Source organism: Hemitrygon akajei, chromosome 8 (assembly GCF_048418815.1).
Source record: "Hemitrygon akajei chromosome 8, sHemAka1.3, whole genome shotgun sequence".
Taxonomy (NCBI): Eukaryota; Metazoa; Chordata; class Chondrichthyes; order Myliobatiformes; family Dasyatidae; genus Hemitrygon; species Hemitrygon akajei.
Window position 1 is genome coordinate 82,842,959 of NC_133131.1, and position 20,463 is coordinate 82,863,421.

Consider the following 20,463-nt stretch of genomic DNA (forward strand, 5'->3'; position numbering starts at 1 on the left):
TATAGCCTGAAAAATCCTGAAAGCCTCTTCATATGGTGGGAAAGAACTAAGACATGCAGGTTATAAATAAACTCTTTTATAGATGGGCAACAGTATCACAGAAATTTCAAAGGCTAAGCCAAAGGAAGTTAGATCAGTTTGTACTCCCATTCACTGGACAGTTATTTCATAAAACTCTCACTATTACTTTACTTTAATTGAATTTTTATTAGACTGACTTTATTGTGTGAGTTGTGGTGTCTTTTTGTGATTCTGTTGAAAAGATAACTGCAGATATCACAATTATGTTTGCCAAAGTTAACAAGGGAGGGTGGGGGTAGATGGGGGGGGGGGTGGTGCAATGGGGGATGGGGATTTACTTTGCTTTACGCCAGAGATTCAGACTCCGATCAGACGGACTGGCACATTCAAGATTCAACACTATTGTCATTAACGCAAAGGAGAGAGAAATGATTGTTTCTCCGGATCCAATGTAGCATAAAAAAACAGAATACAAATACAAAACAAAAACAAATTCAATATAATAAATAAAAAAAATTAATGAAACACAATGGACAAGTAATTGTTGTACACATGGACTGATAGTTTGTACATGAAGTGATGCTAGGTGACGAGTTTGTAGTGGTGATGGCTTTTAATAGTGTGGGTTAATAGGATTGAGGTGTTGATCAGCCTGATGGCTCGCATCAAGTAGCTCTTCTTGAGTCTGGTGGTCTTGGCATGGATATCTTGTTCAATGCAACATTTAACCTCAGGCTGTGCTCACTGGGTCTATTTTTAGTGGGTGGGAGAGGCTCAGAAACTTCTGTGTAATGTCAAATAGTTCAAGTTTAATAGTTCCATTAAATATCAGAGAATGCACATAGTATACAACCTGAATTCTTACTCTCTGCAGACATCCTCAAAACAGAAGAAACCCCTCCCCCCTCGAGAACGAATGACAGAAAAATCGTAAGAACCCCAAAGTCCCTTGCTCCCCTCCCATGCACAAGGCATCAACCCTCCCTTTCTACCCCCCTGCCCACATTCTGGCATAAAGCATCAGCATTCTCACCACCTGCCATGCCAGCAAAGCAAAGCCCCCAAAGAGACACCATGCTCAACAGTCTATCAAAAACTATCTGTTCACTCCAACATTTTCAACATCCTACTAGCACTCTCTCTCACTAACAAGGGAGAGACAGATATTGCACCTTCCACGGCGAGAGAGGCGACAACAGTCACTAATTCGATGTTACAGTCAGTCTGAAGTGTTGCTTTTTATTTCGAGTTTCCTGACTCGAGAATCAGCAGCAAACTCCCCCTCGGGGGTGGGAGGGGGGAGGAGAGAGGGGGAGATGTATATATTTATTTATTTATTGTCGCTCCGGCTCCCGCTATGCTTCAGTTTGCAAGAATTCTTGTCCACAGAACTGTGCAAAGCCCCGGAGGCACTCAACTTCCAGCCGAACCTGGACATAATGAAATGCAGCCAATTAGCGAGCTCCAAGAATGGGAACACGCCCCATGCAGAACCTTAGTTTTGAGTGCCACTGTAGACCAAAGATCCTGATAGGACCCCAGCCACATTGAAAAGGAAAATAGAGACATTAGAATAGGAAGAATGTAACAGTTTTGCTGATGAGCTGGGAGAAGTCGTCCTCCGATGCCATATTTAGCTCTGTTCTCCCAAGTTTAAGATAAGGTTAATTGTCATCCAATCATACATGAATACCCATGAATAGTAAAACAAAACTCTGTTCCTCCAGGGCCAAGGTGCAAAACTTATTTCCAACAGTCCTACACAGCACATAAAGCACATATAGAATAGCAGTAAATGTACAGTCACTCAGAAAGGTATATAATATAACCCAAATCCCTGAGTCCATGGATGTTGTTGGCAAGAACAAGCCTGCAGACAAATGCAGTCCAGCTTGCCTTTCACAGAGCAAGCACTGGAGAGCAGCACTGACCCCAGCATGGACAACTTCCCTGGCCCGCTACGATAGTTGACACCGTGGCATGAGGCCTAGACCATGCTATAACCGAGGGTACACATCTTCCCCCACCATTGACTCCACTGATAAACCAATGAACCGGTCTGTTGGTAACCATTTAACCAAACAGTGTACTTCAGTACAGGACTTGGTTTGCTATGCCCTGTACTTAACTGTCCTGCACTCTACTGCTGACATGCTGATGAAGCTGAGATTGAACCTACATCTTAATGTCTTTAAAGATGTCACAATACAGAAGAACATGCTTTATTAAGTGAGGTTTAGGGCCAACTTAAGATCAAAATAATAAATTACATTGACAAACCTAGCAATTATTATCTAACAGGGATCTATCCCAAGATGACTTATTAACATGACAATGAGACAGGATCAAATAAGTGACTAGTGTGGGTTCAACAAAATAATTATTAGAGATACTTTCACGCATTATTTGTGCTAGTTTTTTTTTATTATAATCATTCTGCAGAGGAAAGAAAAATTGTTCCCCCTCAGTTCCTGTCTGTGGTCAATAATTATGCCCTTGTACTGGTCTTCAAATTTGCTGAGATGGATACAATTATTTGTGACAAGTGGAAAATCTTTCTGTAATTGAATTCTATTTGCAAACAGATTCCTTCGTTCCACCAGTGTCTACTTACAGATGGCATGCTGTGATAATATTATTTCCTTCCTATTTATCAAATGTCTTCATCTATTTTTTTACTTGACTGCTGATCTTTAAAATAAAATGGGTCAAATTGGAATTCTTTTTAAAGAGTGGAGGGGTGGAGGCAGTGAATGAGGACATTTTCTTCTCTTCAGCAGTATTTCCTCTCTTATCTGGTTAAAGGGGTCAGGCAGGAACTTTAGATCACAAGATAAATGACAACACTGGAGCTGATAAGGCTTGTCTGCAGACGCATTTGTAAGTTACATTGCTTAAAAGACATGAGAACAGAGTTTTTAGACAGAATTCATGTTATGCTTAGTCCTTTAATTGTTCTTAATGTTAATGATCTTCAAGATTACAGGTTCATAATTACTTAATGTCATTTCCAGTACACAAGTGTAAAGGAGAACAAAATAATTGTTATTTCGGATCCAATACAGCACATAAAACCCACAATAAGATAAAGAACAGAATAATAAAAACAGAATAAATATAAATACTTAATATAGCTTATATACATAGATTGATTCCATAAAGTGACCCTGGGTACAGGAGTTTCTATACATTTGGTGACTGACAGGAAATAATAAAGAATTCGTTGTTGGGCATGTGAAGAGGTGGGTTAGTGGGTGGAGGTGTTGATTAGCCTTACTGCTTGGGGAAAGTAACTTTTTTTGGGTCTGGTGAACCTAATGTGGATGCTATTGTAGCCTCCCCCATGATGGGAGTTGCCAAACTGTCCACAAGCAGGATGGGAGATATACCTTCATGATATTACTGGCCCTTTTCTGGCACCTTTCTTTATATGTCCTTAATGGTGGGTAGGCTGATGCCAGTGATGAGTTGGGCAGTTTTGAGTACCCATTGTAGTGTCTTCCTGTCTGTCGCAGTGCAGTTTCCAAATCATGCAGAGTTGCTCTCTGCAGCGCATCTGTCAAATGACATTCTTAAATGCATCCTTACAATTTGAAACAGATAAAACATGAATTAGGCAAAAGAACAGGGAAGCTGAAGCTAATTTTTAGGTTATTCACCTCATTATAATTTTTTTAAATTTTTATTTAGTCATTTTGGTCATAATAATTTGTTTTGAAAGCTTAGAAGCAGCATAATGAAGCTATCTTATATAATGAAGGGCAGGTCGTGCCTAACAGGCCTGATAGAGTTCTTTGAGGAGGTGACCAGGCATATAGATGAGGGTAGTGCAGTGGATGTGATCTACATGGATTTTAGTAAGGCATTTGAACAAGGTTCCACATGGTAGGCTTATTCAGAAAGTCAGAGAGCATGGGATCCAGGGAAGTTTGGCCAGATGGATTCAGAATTGGCTTGCCTGCAGAAGGCAGAGGGTTGTGGTGGAGGGAGTACATTCAGATTGGAGGGTTGTGACTACTGGTGTCCCACAAGGATCTGTTCTGGGACCTCTACTTTTCGTGATTTTTTTTTTATTAACGACCTGGATTTCTGGGTAGAAGGGTAGGTTGGCAAGCTTACAGACGACACAAAGGTTGGTGGTGGTGTAGATAGTGTAGAGGATTGTCGAAGATTGCAGATAGACATTGATAGACTTGTCAATTAATAGACATTGGTGGAGATCCTCTATGATGGACACTGCTTTTCTGTGACAGTGCTCTGCACCCATTGGTGGAGTGGGCTTTACCTATGATGGGCCATACTGGGCCATATCCATTACATTTTGTGGGATATTCTGCTCAAGGGCATTGTTGCTTTCATAGCAGGCTATGTCATGCTGAATCTTCACAAACTCCCAAGGAAGTAGAGGTGCTGTCATGCTTTCTTCTTACATGCTGGGCTCAGGACAGGTTAGCTGAAATGATAACACTGAAGAATTTAAAGTTTCTGATCCTCTCCCCCTCTGATCCCCTAATGAGGACTGGCTCATGGACCTCTGGTTTCCTCCTCCTGAAGTCAATAATTAGATCCTTGGTCCTGCTGACAATGATTAAGAGGTTGCTCTTGTGGTACTATGCTGTCAGATTTTCAATTTCCTCCTACATGCTGATTTGTCAACACCTTTGATTTGGCCAGCGATGGTGGTGTCATCAGCAAACATAAATATAGCATTGGACCTGCGCTTAGCCACGCAGCCTTAAATGTAAAGTGAGTAGATCAGAGTCCGACTGGGGTCAGCAATTGAGGAAATTGAGGATCCTTTTGCCCAAGGAGATATTGACGCCAAGGCCTTGAAGCTTATTGATTAATTTCGAGGGGATGATAGTATTGAATACCGAGCAATAGTTGATAAAGTACATCCCGATGTATGTACCTTTGCTGTCCAGGTGCTCCAGGGTTGAGTGAAGAGCCAATGAAGTGGCACCTGCTGTGGACCTGTTGCTATGGTAGGAAAATTGCAGTAGGTACACTAGCGGCAGAGGCACAACCAGGGATGATTGCAAACAGCAATTGATGGAGTTTCTGGAGCAATTTGGAATGCACAGGAATAGTTGCATCACAAAGATTAAGAATTATTCTAAAGGCAAGATGATGCAACAGTGACTGACAAGGCAAGTCATAGCCAACATAAAAGCTAGTGAGAGGGCATATAACAGAGTGAAAATTATTGGAAATTTAGAGGATTGTGTAGCTTTTAAAAACAAACAGAAGGCAACTAAAAAGGCCATGAGAAGGGAAAAGATGAAATTTGAAGGCAAGTTAGCCAATAATATCAAAGAGGACATGAAAAACTTTTTTTTTCAGAAATATAAAGAGTAACAGAGAGACGAGTAGATATCAGACTACTGGAAACTGTTGCAGGAGGGTTATTAATGGGGGACAAAGAAGTGGTGGACTAACTGAAAAAGTATTTTGCATCAGTCTTCACCATAAAAGATACATTCAGTATGCCAGAAGTTCAAAAGTGTCAGGGGGGAGAAGTGAGTGCAGTTTCTATTACTAGGGAGAAGGTACTTGGGGAAATTGAAAGGTCTGAAGGTTGGCAAATCACCTGGACCAGATGGATTACACCAGAGGGTTCTGAAACAGATAGTTGAGGAGATTGTGGAGGTATTAATTATGATCTTTCAATAATCATTACATTCTGGATTGTTTCAGAGGGAGTGTAAAATTGCAAATGTCACTCCACTCTTCAAGAAAGGCCAGAGACAGGAAAAAAAAGGAAATTCTAGTCCAATTCTGTTGATCTCAGTGGTTGGCAATATGTTGAATTTGATTTTTAAGGATGAGATTTCAGTGTACTTGGAAGCTCATGATAAAATAGGCCAAAGTCAATATGGTTTCCATTAGGCAAAATCTTACCTGACAGACCTGTTGGAATTCTTCGAAGAAATAACAAGCAGGATAGACAAAGGAGAATTGGTGGATGTTGTGTCCTTGGATTTTCAGAAGGCTTTTGACAACTTGCCACACATAAGGCTGCTGAACAAGATAAGAGCCCATGGTATTACAGGAAAGACACCAGCATGGACATTGGCCGATTAGCAGGAGGTAAAGAGTGGGGAAAAAGGAGTCATTACTGATTGGTTGCCTGTGACTAATGGTGTTCCTCAGGAGTCAGTGCTGGGATTGCTTCTTTTTATGTTGTATATCAATGATTTGGAGGACAGAATTGAGGGCTTTGTGGTCAGGTTTGCAGATGATACAAAGACAGGTGGAGTAGCAAGTAGTGTTGAGGAAGCAGGGAGGCTGCAGAAGGACTTAGACTGTTGAGGAGAATGGACAAAAGTGGCAAATGGACTACAGTGTTGGGAAGTGCATGGTTGTGCACTTTGGTAGAAGGAATAAAAGTATAGACTATTTTTTAAATGGAGAGAAAATTCCAAAATCTGAGGTGCAAAGGGATTTGGGAGTCCTCGTGCGGGATTCCCTAAAGATTAATTTGCAGGTTCAGTCTGTGGTGAGGAAGACAAATGCAATCACGAGGAAATCTGCAGATGCTGGAAATTCAAGCGACACACACAAAATGCTGGTGGAATGCAGCAGGCCGGGCAGCATCTATAGGAAGAAACACTGTTGACGTTTCGGGCCGAGACCCTTCATTAAGACTAAGGGTCTCGACCCGAAACATCGACAGTGCTTCTTCCTATAGATGCTGCCTGGCCTGCTGCATTCCACCAGCATTTTGTGTGTGTTGCAAGGCAAATGCAATGTTAGCATTCACCTTGAGAGAACTAGAATATTAAAGCAATAATGCAGTGCTGAGGCTTTATAAGGCACTGGTGAGGCCTTATTTGGGGTATTTTGAGAAGTTTTGTGCCCCTTATTTAAGAAAAGATGCTGACATTGGAGATGGTTCAGAGTAGGTTCACGAGAATTATTCTGGAATTATCGTACGAGGAATGTTTGATGGCTCTGATACTTGCTGCAATTTAGAAGAATGAGAGTGGATCTCATTGAAACCAAAAAAATGTTGAAAGGCTTAGATAGTGTAGATGTAGAAGGGATGCTTCCGATGGTGAGAGAGTTTAGGAACAGAGGGCACAGTTTCAGAATAGGTGAAAATGCATTTGTAACAGAGATGTGGAGGAATATCTTTAGCCAGAGGGTGGTGAATCTGTGGAATTCATTGCTGCAGGTGCTTTTGGGGGCTGAAGACATTGGTTATATTTAAGGCAGAGTTTGATAGGTTCTTGATTAATCCAAGTGTGAAACGTAACAAGGAGAAGATAGGACAATGGAGTTGAAAAGGAAATGGATCAGCCTTGATAAAATGGCAGAGCAGACTTGATGAGCTGAATGGCCTACTATGTATTCTGGCTATGATTCCCTTTAAGGAAACCATGATGACTTTGGCCTACTTTTTCCTGCGCCTCCAAGTACCCCAAAACCTCATCCTTAATGAATGGACTCCAACATCTTCCCAGGCTAATTGGCATATAATTTCCTGTTTTCTGCCTCCCTCAATTGTAAAGAGTGGAGTGACATTTGTAATTTTCCAGTCCTCTGGAACAATGCCAGGATCAATTGTTTCTTGAGGGATCATTATTAATGTCTCACAATCTCTTCAGCCACGTCTTTCAGAACCCTGGGATATAGTCCATCTGGTCCAGGTGACCTATCAGGTACAGACCATTCAGCATCCTAAGCCTCTTCTCCTTGGTAATCACACCTACCCTCACTTCTGCCCACTGACACTCTTGAAATTCTGGCATACTGATAGTGATTTCTTTTCACAAGGTGGCGTTAGTAGCGGACCCAAATGCAAGACACAGACACTGAAGTAGTAGGAACTGGACTATATTTATTAAGAATGCTTGGGGAGCCAAGGATCGAGGACAAAATGATAATATCAACATAGATGTAGAGTGACAAACCGGAAGACTTGGACTTGAACTTGACAGGGAACTCAGGTCTTGGCAGGGACTCGGTACCTGGGTCTAGACTTGGCTGTTAGCTTGGACTTGACTCGGGCTTGACTTGGACTTGGAACTGACTTGACCTAGACACAGGACACAGAACACTGAGCCGGGGCTCCTCCTTGGACACAGGACATTGAGCCGGGACTCTTCTTAGACACAGGGCACAAAACACTGAGACTGTTCCCCACTTAGGGTAGCGGCAAATAGACAGGCCTACTCAGTGGAGGAGAGAACATGGAGAGACAAAAACCACACAGCAATTGACTGTTCTTTATCTTGACATGAAAATGCTCCAAGTAGCGGCAAGCCCTGGACACGACCCAGGTACTACAGACAGCGGCTCTAGACTCACTCCAGTGGGTTAACTTGACGGGGATTCTGAAGTGGTTACTATCGAGGTTACTGATGAGGACGGTCCAGCAAGGAATCAGTGGACCCCAGAGCTATTTATGTTGCCAGCCTGAAATGAGAATCAGGTGTCTCAATTAAGGCGCCCAATGGAATAAGGGGAAAAAGGAATAGCCAGAATATGTAATCCACGGACTGGACCATGAACTGGAATGCGGACTTCAAAGACCGGACTGTGACATTTCCATAGTGTAGACTGACACAAAATACTTATTAAGCTCATCCGCCATTTTTTTTGTCCCGCATTACTACCTCTCCAACATCATTTTCCAGTGGTGCAATATCTATTCTCTTTGACTCTGTATATATCTGAAAAACAACTTCTGGTATCCTCTTTGAAATTATTGACCAGCTTATTTTCATATTTCACCTTTGCTTCCTTATGGCTTTTATAGTCACATTCTGTTGGCTTTTAAAAGCTTCCCAATCCTCTAACTTCCCCACTAATGTTTGCAATATTATATGCCCTCTCTTTTGCTTTTTTGCTGTCTTTCACTTTCCTTGTCTGCCAAGGTTGCCTCATCCTCCCTTTAGAATATTTCTTCATCTTTGGATGTATTTATTCTGCACCTTCTGAATTTCCCCTAGAAACAGCAGCCTTTGCTGTTCTACCATCATACCTGCTTGTGTCCCTTTCCAATTAACTTTGGCCAGCTCCACTTTCACTCCTCTGTAATTCCCTTTACTCCACTGTAATAATGATACATCTGACTTTATCTTATCCTTCTCAAACTGCAGGGTTAATTCTATCATATTATGATCACTGCCTCCTAATTATTCCTTTACCTTAAGCTCGCTAATGAAATCTGGTTCGTTATACAACGCAATATCCGAAATTGTCATTCCCCTGGTGGGCTTGACAAGCTGCTGTAAAAAGCCATCTTGTAGACATCTACAAATTTCCTCTCTTGGGATCCTGCACCAACCTGATATTCCCAATTTTCCTTCATGTTGGAATTCCCCATGACTATCATGACAGTGCCTTTATTACATGCTCTTTCTATCTCCCATTTAATTTATATCCAACATCCTGGCTAGCGTACGGAGGCATGTATACAACTCCCATCAGGGACATTTTACCTTTGCAGTTTCTTAACTCTACCCACAAGGATTCTACACCTTCTGCTCTTATGTCACCTCTTTCTAAGGATTTGATTTCATTTTTATCACCCCTTCTGTGTGCCATTTCTATACAATGTGTATACCTTGAAGTTAAGCTCCCAATTATGACCTCTTTCAGCTATGACTCAGTGATGCCCATAACATCATGGCTGCCAATGTTAACTGTGCTGTAAGATCAACTGCTTTGTTATGTATACTGAGTGTATTCAAATATATACACCTTCAATCCTGAATTCATCATTCTTTTCAATTTTGTTCCCATTTTACACTTCAATTCATCCAACTGACGGCAATTTTGCCTGTCATCCACCTGACTTTCCTTATAGTCTCACTACACACTGAATCGACTTGTGTACCAATTTCCCCATCTTCAGCCCTGTCACTCTATTTCCTATCCCCTTGCCAAATTTATTTAAACCCTCCCCAACAGCTCTAGAAAACCTGCCTGCAAGGACATTGGTCCCCCTCAGGATCAGATGTAACCCATCCTTTTTGTACAGGTTACACATTCCCCAAAGGAGACCCCAGTGATCCAGAAAATTGAACTCTGCCTCCTGTCCCACTTCCTGAGCCACTCACTCATCTGAAATATTGTCCTATTTCTGTCCTGACTACTATGTGGTACTGGGAGTAATCTAGAGATTACTACCTTGGAGGTCCTGCTCTTCGGCCGCCCTATACTCCCTGTGTAGAACCTCTTCTCTCTTTCTACCTGTGACAATGTGCCAATGTGCACCACAACCTCTGGCTGGCCGTTCTCCCTCTTGAGAATCTCCTGCAGCATCTCTGAGACATCCTGGATCCTAGCATCTAGGAGGCAAAACACCATCATGGCTTCTCTTTCTTGGCCACAGAATATGCTGTTCGTCTTCCTATCGCTATCACTGTCGCTCTGTCTGACTTTACCCTTCCCTGCTGAGCCCCAGAGCCAGCCACAGTGCCCCTGGCCTGGCTGCTGCTGCTGTGCCCCAACTGGTCATCCTCCCCAGCAGTATCCAAAGGGGTATACGTAGTAAGCCTTCGAAGGGTTCACTGCACTCTGTGTGAAGGATTTTCTTTGCATCTTTGCCCTGCAAGTCTCTTTCCTCCTTTGAAGCTGTGACTTCTTGCTCTAATAACCCAATTACGGAAAAATATCATTCTTGTGTCCAGCTGGTAAAGCTTGATAAGAATTTTGGTGTGAGTACAGAAACAGATGGAATCCCAGATGCCACCATTCAGCTGATTGTTTATGTAACAGATTTTCTCCCGAGCCATCAGACTACCAACTGACTGACCTCTGCTGTGCCTATTGTCTTGTTTATTATTTATTGTAATGCCTGCACTGTTCTGCGTTACTTTATGCAATCCTGGGTAGGTCAGTAGTCTAGTGTAGTTTTTGTGTTGGTTTACATAGTTCAGTGTAGTTTTTGTATTCATGTAGCACCATGGTCCTGAAAAACATTCTTATTTTTACTGTGTACTGTACCAGCAGTTATGGTTGAAATAACAATAAAAAGTGACTTGACTTGACATTTGTCTAAACATAAGATTTTGTAAGCATGATCTGCTTATTTTTTTGGCCCATTGACTCAAACGCTCACCCCTCCACAACTTCAGGAATTTTTTGTACTTTTTTTGAGGAATAGCAAGCATGTCAGAAGGGTTCATATTTTGCTCCGGGTGTTTGATGTGGAAATCCTGGGAATCTTCCAGGCTCTCAGATGGCCACATCTGTGCCAGGTGCACCAAGATGCGGCTCCTGAGAGACCGTGTTAGGGATCTGGAGCTGCAGCTTGATGACCTACAGCTTATTGGGGAAAGTGAACAGGAGATAGAGAGGAGCTAGTCACAGGGAGATAGTCACTCCGAGGCTACAGGAGATAGATAAGTGGGTGACGGTCAGGGAAGTGAGGGAAAGAGCTCAGATAGTAGAGAGCACCCCTGTGGCCATCCCCCTCAGTAATCGTTATCTCATTTTGGATGTGGTTGAGGGGGATGACCTGACAGAGGACGGACACGGCAATCAGATCTCTGGCACTGAGCCTGGTTCCGTGGTGCAGAAGGGAAAGAGGAAGATGAGGAATGTGGTAGTCATAGGGGATTCCATAGTGAGGGGAACAGACAGGAAGTTCTGTCAGCCTGATAGAGATACTCTCATGGTGTGTTGCCTCCCAGGTGCCAGGGTATGGGATGTCTCGGATCAGGTGCAGAGGGTGACCAGCCAGCAGTCTTGGTACACGTTGGTACCAATGATCTAGGCAGAAAAAGGGAGGAGGTCCTGAAGACAGAATTCAGCGAGTTAGGTAGGAAGCTGAAAGGCAGGACCTCTATGGTAGTAATCTCAGGATTGCTGCCTGTGCCACATGCTAGCAAGTGCAAGAATAGCATGATCAGGCATACAGTCGGCGCTCCTCACCTGTGGGTTCCGCATGCGTGTATTCAACCAACCGCGGATCGGGAAAACCTGGAAGTTGAGCATTGTTCACCTTGCATCTCATTTGTTTGCTGCTTGTGTTGTGAGCTAGAGGAAGGAGTTTAAGGCTAGTAAGGGATGTCTGGCTAGCTATGGAAAGTGCTACAGCCTTAAGAACTTAAAGATCACGGAAGAATCGGGATCGGCTGATACTGAGGTGGCATCAGCATTCCCAGTAAAGCTACAATGATTGCGTCTGTACTGAACATGTACAGACATTTTTTTTCTTGTCATTATTCCCTAAACAATACAATATAACAACTATTTACACAGCATTTACATTGTATTAGGTATTATAAGTGATCTAGAGATGATTTAAAGTATACGGGAGGATGTGCGTAGGTTACATGCAAATACTACGACATTTTATATAAGGGACTTGAGCATCTGAGTTTTTTGATATCCATTGGGGGGGGGGGGGGGTGTCCCAGAACCAATCCCTCGTGGATAAGGAGGGCCGACTGTATTAATGTGTGGCTGAGAGACTGGTGTAGTGGGCAGGGCTTCGGGTTCCTGGATCACTGGGGCCTCTTCTAGGGGAGCTATGACCTGTATAAAAAGGACAGGTTACACCTGAACTAAAAGCGGTCCAATATCCTAGCAGGCAGGTTCAATAGAGCTGTTAGGGAGGATTTAAACTAATTTGGCAGGGGGATGGGAACCAGAATGATAGGGCTGAGGAAGGGGAAAACAGAAATAAATCAAAGATAGCATGTAACAGAGATGATAGAAAGGACAGGCAGGACATGTGGCATAATCACAGCCAGGGGGATGAGTCACAGGGCAATAGAGTTGTGATGCAGTTAAAACAGAAAGCAAAAAATACTGGACTGAGAGTGTTGTATTTGAATGCACACAGCATAAGGAATATAATGGATGGTCTTGAAGTTCAGCTACAGATTGGCAAATATGACATTGTGGCTATCTCTGAAACTTGGCTAAAGGATAGCTGCAGTTGGGAGGTGAATGTCCAAGGATATATTGGAAAGATGGGTTAGTAGGCAGAGGTGATGGTATGGCTCTGGGTATAAGAAGTAAAATTAAATCATTGGAAAGAGATGACATAGGATTAGAAGGTATAGAGTCTCTATGGGTTGTTAAGAAATGGCAAAGGTAAAAGGACCCTAATGGCTGTTATATACAGGCCTCCAAACAGCAGCCGGGATGTGGATTACAAATTACAGCAGGAGATAGAAAAGGCGTGTCAGAAAGGTAATGTCATGATAATCCTTGGGGATTTAAACATGAAAGTGGATTGGGAAAACCAGGTCAGTTCTGGATCTCAAGTGAGAGAATTTGTAGAATGTCTAAGGGATGGGTTTTTAGAACAGCTTGTTGTTAAGCCCACTAGGGGATTGGCTGTGCTGGATTGGGTGTTGTGCAATGATTCAGAGGTGATGAGAGCTTAAGGTTAAGGAACCCTTGGGGAACAATGATCACAATATGATTGGGCTCATATTGAAATTTGAGAGGGAAAAAATAAAATCCAAAGTGTCAGTATTTTAGTGGAATAAAGGAAATTACGATGGCATGAGAGGGGAACTGGCCAAAGTTGACTGGAAAGGGACATTTGCAGGAAAGACAGCAGAGCAGCAATGGCTGGAGTTCCTGCGAAAATTGAGGGAAGTGCAAGACAGATATATTCCAATTAAGAAGAAATTTTCAAAGGGAAGAAGGACACTACTTTTGCTGACAAGTGAAGTCAGAACCAAAGTAAAAGCAAAAGAGAATGCATACAAGGAAGCCAAAGCTAGTGGGAAGATAGACAATTCGGGAGCTTCTAAAAACTTGCAGAAGGAAACTAAGGAGGTCATTCGGAAGGAAAAGATGAATTATGAGATGAAGCTGGTGACTAATATCAAAGAAGATACTAAAAGCTCTTCTGAGTATGTAAATGGTAAAAGAGAGTTGAGGGTAGATATAGTACCGATATAAAATGACACTGGAGATATTGTAATGAGACATGCCGAGATGGCAGAGGAACTGAATGCATATTTTTGCATTAGTCTTCACAGTGTAAGACATTCAAGAGTGTCAGGGCAGTGAAGTTTATGCAGTGAAAATTACAACTGAAAAGTTGCTCAGGAAGATTAATGGTCTGAGGGTGGATAAATCTCCTGGACTTGATGGAATGCACCCTTGGGTTCTGAAGGAAGTAGTTGGAAAGACTGCAGAGGCATTAATGATGATCTTTCAAGAATTGATAGATTATGGCATTCTACTGGATGACTGGAAAATTGCAAATGTTACTCTGCTATTTAAGAAGGGTGGGAGGCAGCAGAAAGGAAACTATAGACCTGTTAGCCTGACGTCAGTTGTTGAGAAGTTGTTGGAATCGATTGTTAGGGATGAAATTGCAGAGTACCTGGAGGCACATGACAAGATAGGCCAAAGCCAGCATGGTTTCCTAAAGGGAAAATCCTGCCTGATTAACCTACTGCAGTTCTTCGAGGAAATTACAAGCAGGGTAATCAAAGGAGATGCAGTAGACGGGGTGTACTTAGATATTTAGGAGGCCTTGTGAAGGTGCTGCACATGATGCTGCTTAGCAAGAAAGGACCCCATGGAATTACAGGGGCGTTACTAGCGTGGTGGAGCATTCGCAGGTTGGCAGAAAACAGAGTGGGAATAAAGGGATCCTATTCTGGCTGGCTGCCGGTTACCAGTGGAGTTCCACAGGGGTTGGTGTTGCGACCACTGCTTTTTATGATGTATGTCAATGATTTGGACTATGGTATTAATGGATTTGTGGCTAAATTTGCCGATGATACAAAGATAGGTGGAGGAGCGGGTAGTGGTGAGGAAACAGAGAGCCTGCAGAGAGACTTAGATAGTTTATGGGAATGGGCAAAGAAGTTGGAAACTGTATAGTCTTGCACTTTGGTGGAAGAAATAAACAAGCAGACTATTATTTACATGGTGAGAGAATTCAAAGTACAGAGATGCAAAGGGACTTAGGAATCCATGTGCAGAATACCTTAAAGATTAACCTCCAGGTTGAGTTGGCTGTGAAGAAGGCGAATGCAATGTAGGCATTCATTTCTAGAGGTATAGAATATAAGAGCCGGGATGTGATGTTGAGGCTCTATAAGGCACTTGTGAGACCACACTTGGAGTATTGTGTGCAGTTTTGGGCTCCTTATTTTAGAAAGGATATACTGACATTGGAGAGGGTTCAGAGAAGATTCATGAGAATGATTCCAGGAATGAAGGGGTTACCATATGAGGAATATCTGGCAGCTCTTGTGCTGTATTCCCTGGAGTTCAGGAGAATGAGGGGGGATCTCACAGAAACATTCAGAATGTTAAAAGGCCTGAACAGATTAGATATGGCAAAGCTTCTTCCCTTGGTAGGGGAGTCTAGGACAAGAGGGCACGACTTCAGGATTGACGGACGTCCTTTTAGAACTGAGATGCAGAGAAATTACTTTAGTCAGAGTGTGGTAAATCTGTAGAATTTGTTGCCATGAGCGACTGTGGAGGCCAAATCATCGCGTGTGTTTAAGGCAGAGATAGATAGGTTCTTGATTAGCCAGGGCATCAAAGGGTATGGGGTAAAAGTAGGGGAGTGGAGATGACTGGAAGAATTGGATCAACCCATGATTGAATGGCGGAGCAGACTCGATGTGCTGAATGTCCTACTTCTGCTCCTGTATCTTATGGTCTTAAGGTCTAAATGTTTACATCAAAATTCTCCTGCAATAAACAGCAACATATAGTTTGCATTTTTCTTTGTTTCTGTACTTGCAAACTAACTTTCACTAAATTATATATAGGAATAACAAAGTCCCTCTGAATACCAACTTTCAATTGCACGCCACATGAAAAATCTTCAAGCGTACCTTTTCTGCCCACAAAGCGGATGACGTCTTTATCTTTCCCAATAATGTTAAATTCGGCACCACCTCACTTATTCATTTGGCTTCTTGAATCATCATTGTCTCCACAATCCACTCAACCAAGCAGTTTGGTATCATCAACAAAGTTGGAAATACTTCAGAAGTTTGAAAGCAGTGGTTAATTTTATTGGTTTTCTAAATAAGCTATTTTTATATTGTGTAAGAGTTTAAAAGTCCTTAATTAGATAAGTATGGAAAATGTTTAGAGGGCACAATCCATTCTGTAGCTCTTTTCCCTAATTATTTTATTGCCTTGCTGTGGAATAGTGCCATCTCTTCTGGGATGCCTGTGCTGTTTACACATTGTAATTATAGGATGAGTACTCCTGAATATTCCATTATACTTCATATTTAAATAATAAGCAGAACTAATTTTTAAAAAGATAAAAAGATTGTTTTAATCAGCTTATGATTCTTCAAGCCTCTTGGAGAAATGATAAAATACCTATTGTACTTACATAAAATTACATGGTTTTGCACCACAGAAGCCGGCAATTAGTATGAGTCTATATTGGTGCATGTGTTCCATACAAGCCTTTGCAATCAAAATCAATTAAAATATCCTTCAATTCTTTTTCCTTCTTGTTTCTAAATAGCTTCTCTTTAAATGAGCCTATTCACCCTAATTGTATTTTGCAATTTTTTTTTAGATTAAATCTTTTTCCCCAATTCCATCATTGCATTTTAAAGTGACCACCTGAAGTTTATGACCTTTATCATCCAAAACAGAAAATACCTTCTCTATGTCTACCATTTCAGACCTTTCACAACCCTAATACCTTCATCGATCCAGAGTAAATCGTACCAGCCCAGTCAATCTTCACTAATATCCATAAACTTTAAGAGCCGGTATCATTCTTGAAATCCTTTTCCAAATTCTTTAGTAACTTTTTGAAATATAGAGAACAAAATGGCTTACTGAACTTCATGTGTGATATGAAGAACTAATAACAAATATTCACACATCATTTGAATTCTATCATATCCACTGTAAACCTCTCTGATTTTGTCTGGATGGGGAAATAATTGGTAAAGCCATGACTTATCCTTTATCATTCAATATCCTGACCATACTAGATCTCTTCAAGGGACAGCTAAGAGTCAATCATTGGATCCAGAGTCACACATAGTCCAAACCGTGTAAGGTAAGTGGATTTCTTCGCTTAAACAATACAAGTAAAACTGTTGGGTTTTTATTTCAACTCAGCAGTTTTATCAGCATCATTGTTAAGATTCTAAGATCCCTGATGACTACACTTGTAAGAAATGCATCCAGCTGCAGCTTCTTACAGGAAGGCAGGCAGAGGAGGCGGATCACAAACAAGAGAAAGTCTGTAGATGCTGGAAATCCGAGCAACACACACAAAATGCTGGAAGAACTCAGCAGGCCAGGCAGCATCTATGGAAAAAAGTACAGTCGACGTTTCAGGCTGAGACTCTTCAGCAGGTCCTAGCCTGGCCTGGCTTGCTGAGTTCCTCAAGAATTTTGTGTGTGTTGCAGAGGAGGAGGATTGTCTTTGCTGGTAAAAAAAAAAAATGAAATCAAATATTTAGAAAGTGCTGACATAGGATTGGAAGATGTAGAATCCTTGTGGGTAGAGTTAAGAAACTGCAAGGGTAAGAAGTCCCTGATGGGAGTCTCTTGCAGGACTCTGAACAGTAGCCAGGATGTGGTCTACAAATTACAGTGGGAGATTTAAAAAAATGTTAAAAAGACAATGTTATGTTAGTTGTGTGAGATTTCAATATGGAGATTGATTGGGAAAATCAAGTTGATGCTTGATTACAAGAAAGAGAATTTGTGAAATGCAGCTTATGGTTGAGCCCACAAGGAGATTAGTAATTCTGTGGAATAGCTGTTTTGTAATGAACCAGATATGATTATGGAGCTTAAGGTAAGGAACTCTTAGGTTTAGGTAACAGTGAAAATAATGGTAGAATACAGCCTGGAATTTGAGAAGGAGAAGCTAAAGGCGGATGTATCAGTATTACAGTGGAGTAAAGGGAATTACAGAGGCATGAGAGAGGGCTGGTCAAAGATCATTGGAAGGGGGCACTAGCAGGGATAATTGCAGAACAGCAAAGGCTGGGGTTTCTGGGAGCAATTTGGAAATTACATGATAGATACATACGAAAGAAGAGGAAGTATTCTAAAGGTAGGAAAACATAACCACGGCTGACAAGGGAAGTCTAATGCAATATAAAGTGAGGGTATGTAATAGAGCAAAAATTAGTTGGAAGTTAGCAGATAGGGAAATGTTTAAAAACCAACAGAAGTCAACTAAAAAAAAAAGGGGGTAATAGATTAAATATGAAGGTAAGCTATTCAATAATATCAGAAGTGATACTGAAAGTTTTTTCTGATATATAAAGAATAAAAAGTGAGAGTGGATATCGGACTGCTGGAAAATCATGCTAGAGAAATAGTAATAGGGTCAAGGAAGTGGTGGATGAACTGAATAAGTATTTTGTATCATTGTTCACTCTGGAAGACCATCTTAGAATGCTGGAAGATTGAGAGTGTCAAGGAGCAGAAGTGAGTGCAGTTGCTATTACTAGTGAGATATGCTTGGGAAACTGAAAGGTCTGAAGTTAGGTAAGTCACCTAGACTAGATAACTACAAACCAGGGTTCTAAAAGAGGTGGCTGAAGAGATTGTGGATGCATTAGTAATGATATTAAAGAATCAATTGATTCTAGCATGGTTCCAGAGGACTGGAAAATTGCAAATGTCACTCCACTCTTCAAGAAGGGAAGGAGGCAGAGGAAAGGAAATTCTAGACTAGTTTCCTTGTCCTTGATGTTTGGGAAGATATTGGAGTCAACTGTTAAAGATGTGGTTTCAGGATACTGGGAGCACATGATAAAATGGGCCAAAGTCAGTGTGGTTTCCATAATGGAAAATCTTACCTGTCAAATCTGTGGAATTCTTTGAAGAAATAAAAAGCAGGATAGACAAAGAACAATCAGTGGATGTTCTGTACTTGGATTTTCAGAAGGCCTTTGACAATGTCCCACACATGAGGCTAAACAAGATAGGAGCCCAGTGAATTACAATGAAGATATTAGCATGGATGGAGCATTGCAGGAGACAAAGAGTGGGAATAAAGAGATCCTTTACGGATTGGTTGCTGGTGATTAGCCATGTTCCACAGGGGTCTGTGTTGGGACCATTTTTTTTAAGTTGTATGTCATCAATTTGGATGATGAAATTGATGGTGTTGTGGCCAAATTTGTGGATGATATGAAGATAGGTAGAGATGTAGGCAGTGTTGGGGAAGCAGGGAGGCTGCAGAAGGACTTGGACAGATTAGGAAAGTGGTCAAAGAGTTGGTTGATGCTAGACAGTGTCAGAAAGTGTATGGCGAGGTACATTGGTAGAAGAAATAAAAGCATAGACTATTTTCTAAAATGGGTGAAAATTCATAAATCTGATGTGCTAAGGGATTGGGAATCCTGGTGCAGTATTCCTTAAAAGTTCATTTGCAGGTTGAATCAGTGGTGAGGAAGACAAATGCAATAACCAGCTCAGTAACACAAAAAGGAAGTGGGGAGAAGAGGCGGGCAGGATTGATAGGGAATTCATTGATCAGGGTTACAGACAGAAGCTTCTGTTGATGAGAGTGAAAATCCTAGGGTGCCAGGGTCAGGGACATAGAATTGTTAAGAGAAGTATGGGAGCCAGAGGTCGAGGTCCATGTCAATGATGTAGACAAGAAGGACATCAAGGGCCTGCAAAGTGAGATTAGAAAGTTAAATGCTAAGTTGAAAGACAGGACCTCAAGGGTTGTGATCTCAGGATTGTTATCCATGCCATGTGCTAGTAAGGCTTGAAATAGGAAGATAACACAGGTGAACATGAGGAGATGATGTAGAGGGGAGGACTTCAGATTTTTGGATCATTGGGCTCTCTTCCAGAGAAGGTGGGGACAGTTCAAATCTGGTGGTGACCAATTTCAAAAACATTGCAGAAAGGTTTGCTAATGCTGCTCTTGGGGGTTTAAACTGGAGTTGCAGGGTGATGGGACCAAAATGCCAGTGCAGCTAATGAAGTGGTTATGAAGAAAGAAGATGTCAAGTTGACATACAAAGACAGGAATAAAAATGTTGAGTATTTGGGGATTAATATTCTTAAATTTGTCTATATCAATGTAAGGAATGTTGTAGTTAAGATAGGTGAACTTAGAGCATGGATCAACAGTAGGAAATCTGATGTTGTTTTCTTTAGTTAGACATGTTGGCAGAAGGGGCAGGGCTGGCAGCTCAATGTTGTGAAGTTCTGTTTTTTCAGAAATGATAGAGGAGGATGTACTAGAGGGGAAGTGTTGTCACTACTAGTAAGGGAAAATGTAACAGTGCTTAGACAGAACAGACTGGAGGGCTCATCTATTCTCGCTTTATGGATGGAACTTTGGAATAAGAAAGGATGACCACATTAACTAAATTATATTATAGTGCTCCAAGAGTCAGTGGGATTTAGGGGAGAAAATTCATAGAGAGATAGCAGACAGTTGAAAGAAAGATGAAGTTGTGATAGTAACTTTCCATATATTGACTGGGGCTCCCATACTGTAAAAAGGACTGGATGGGATAGTTT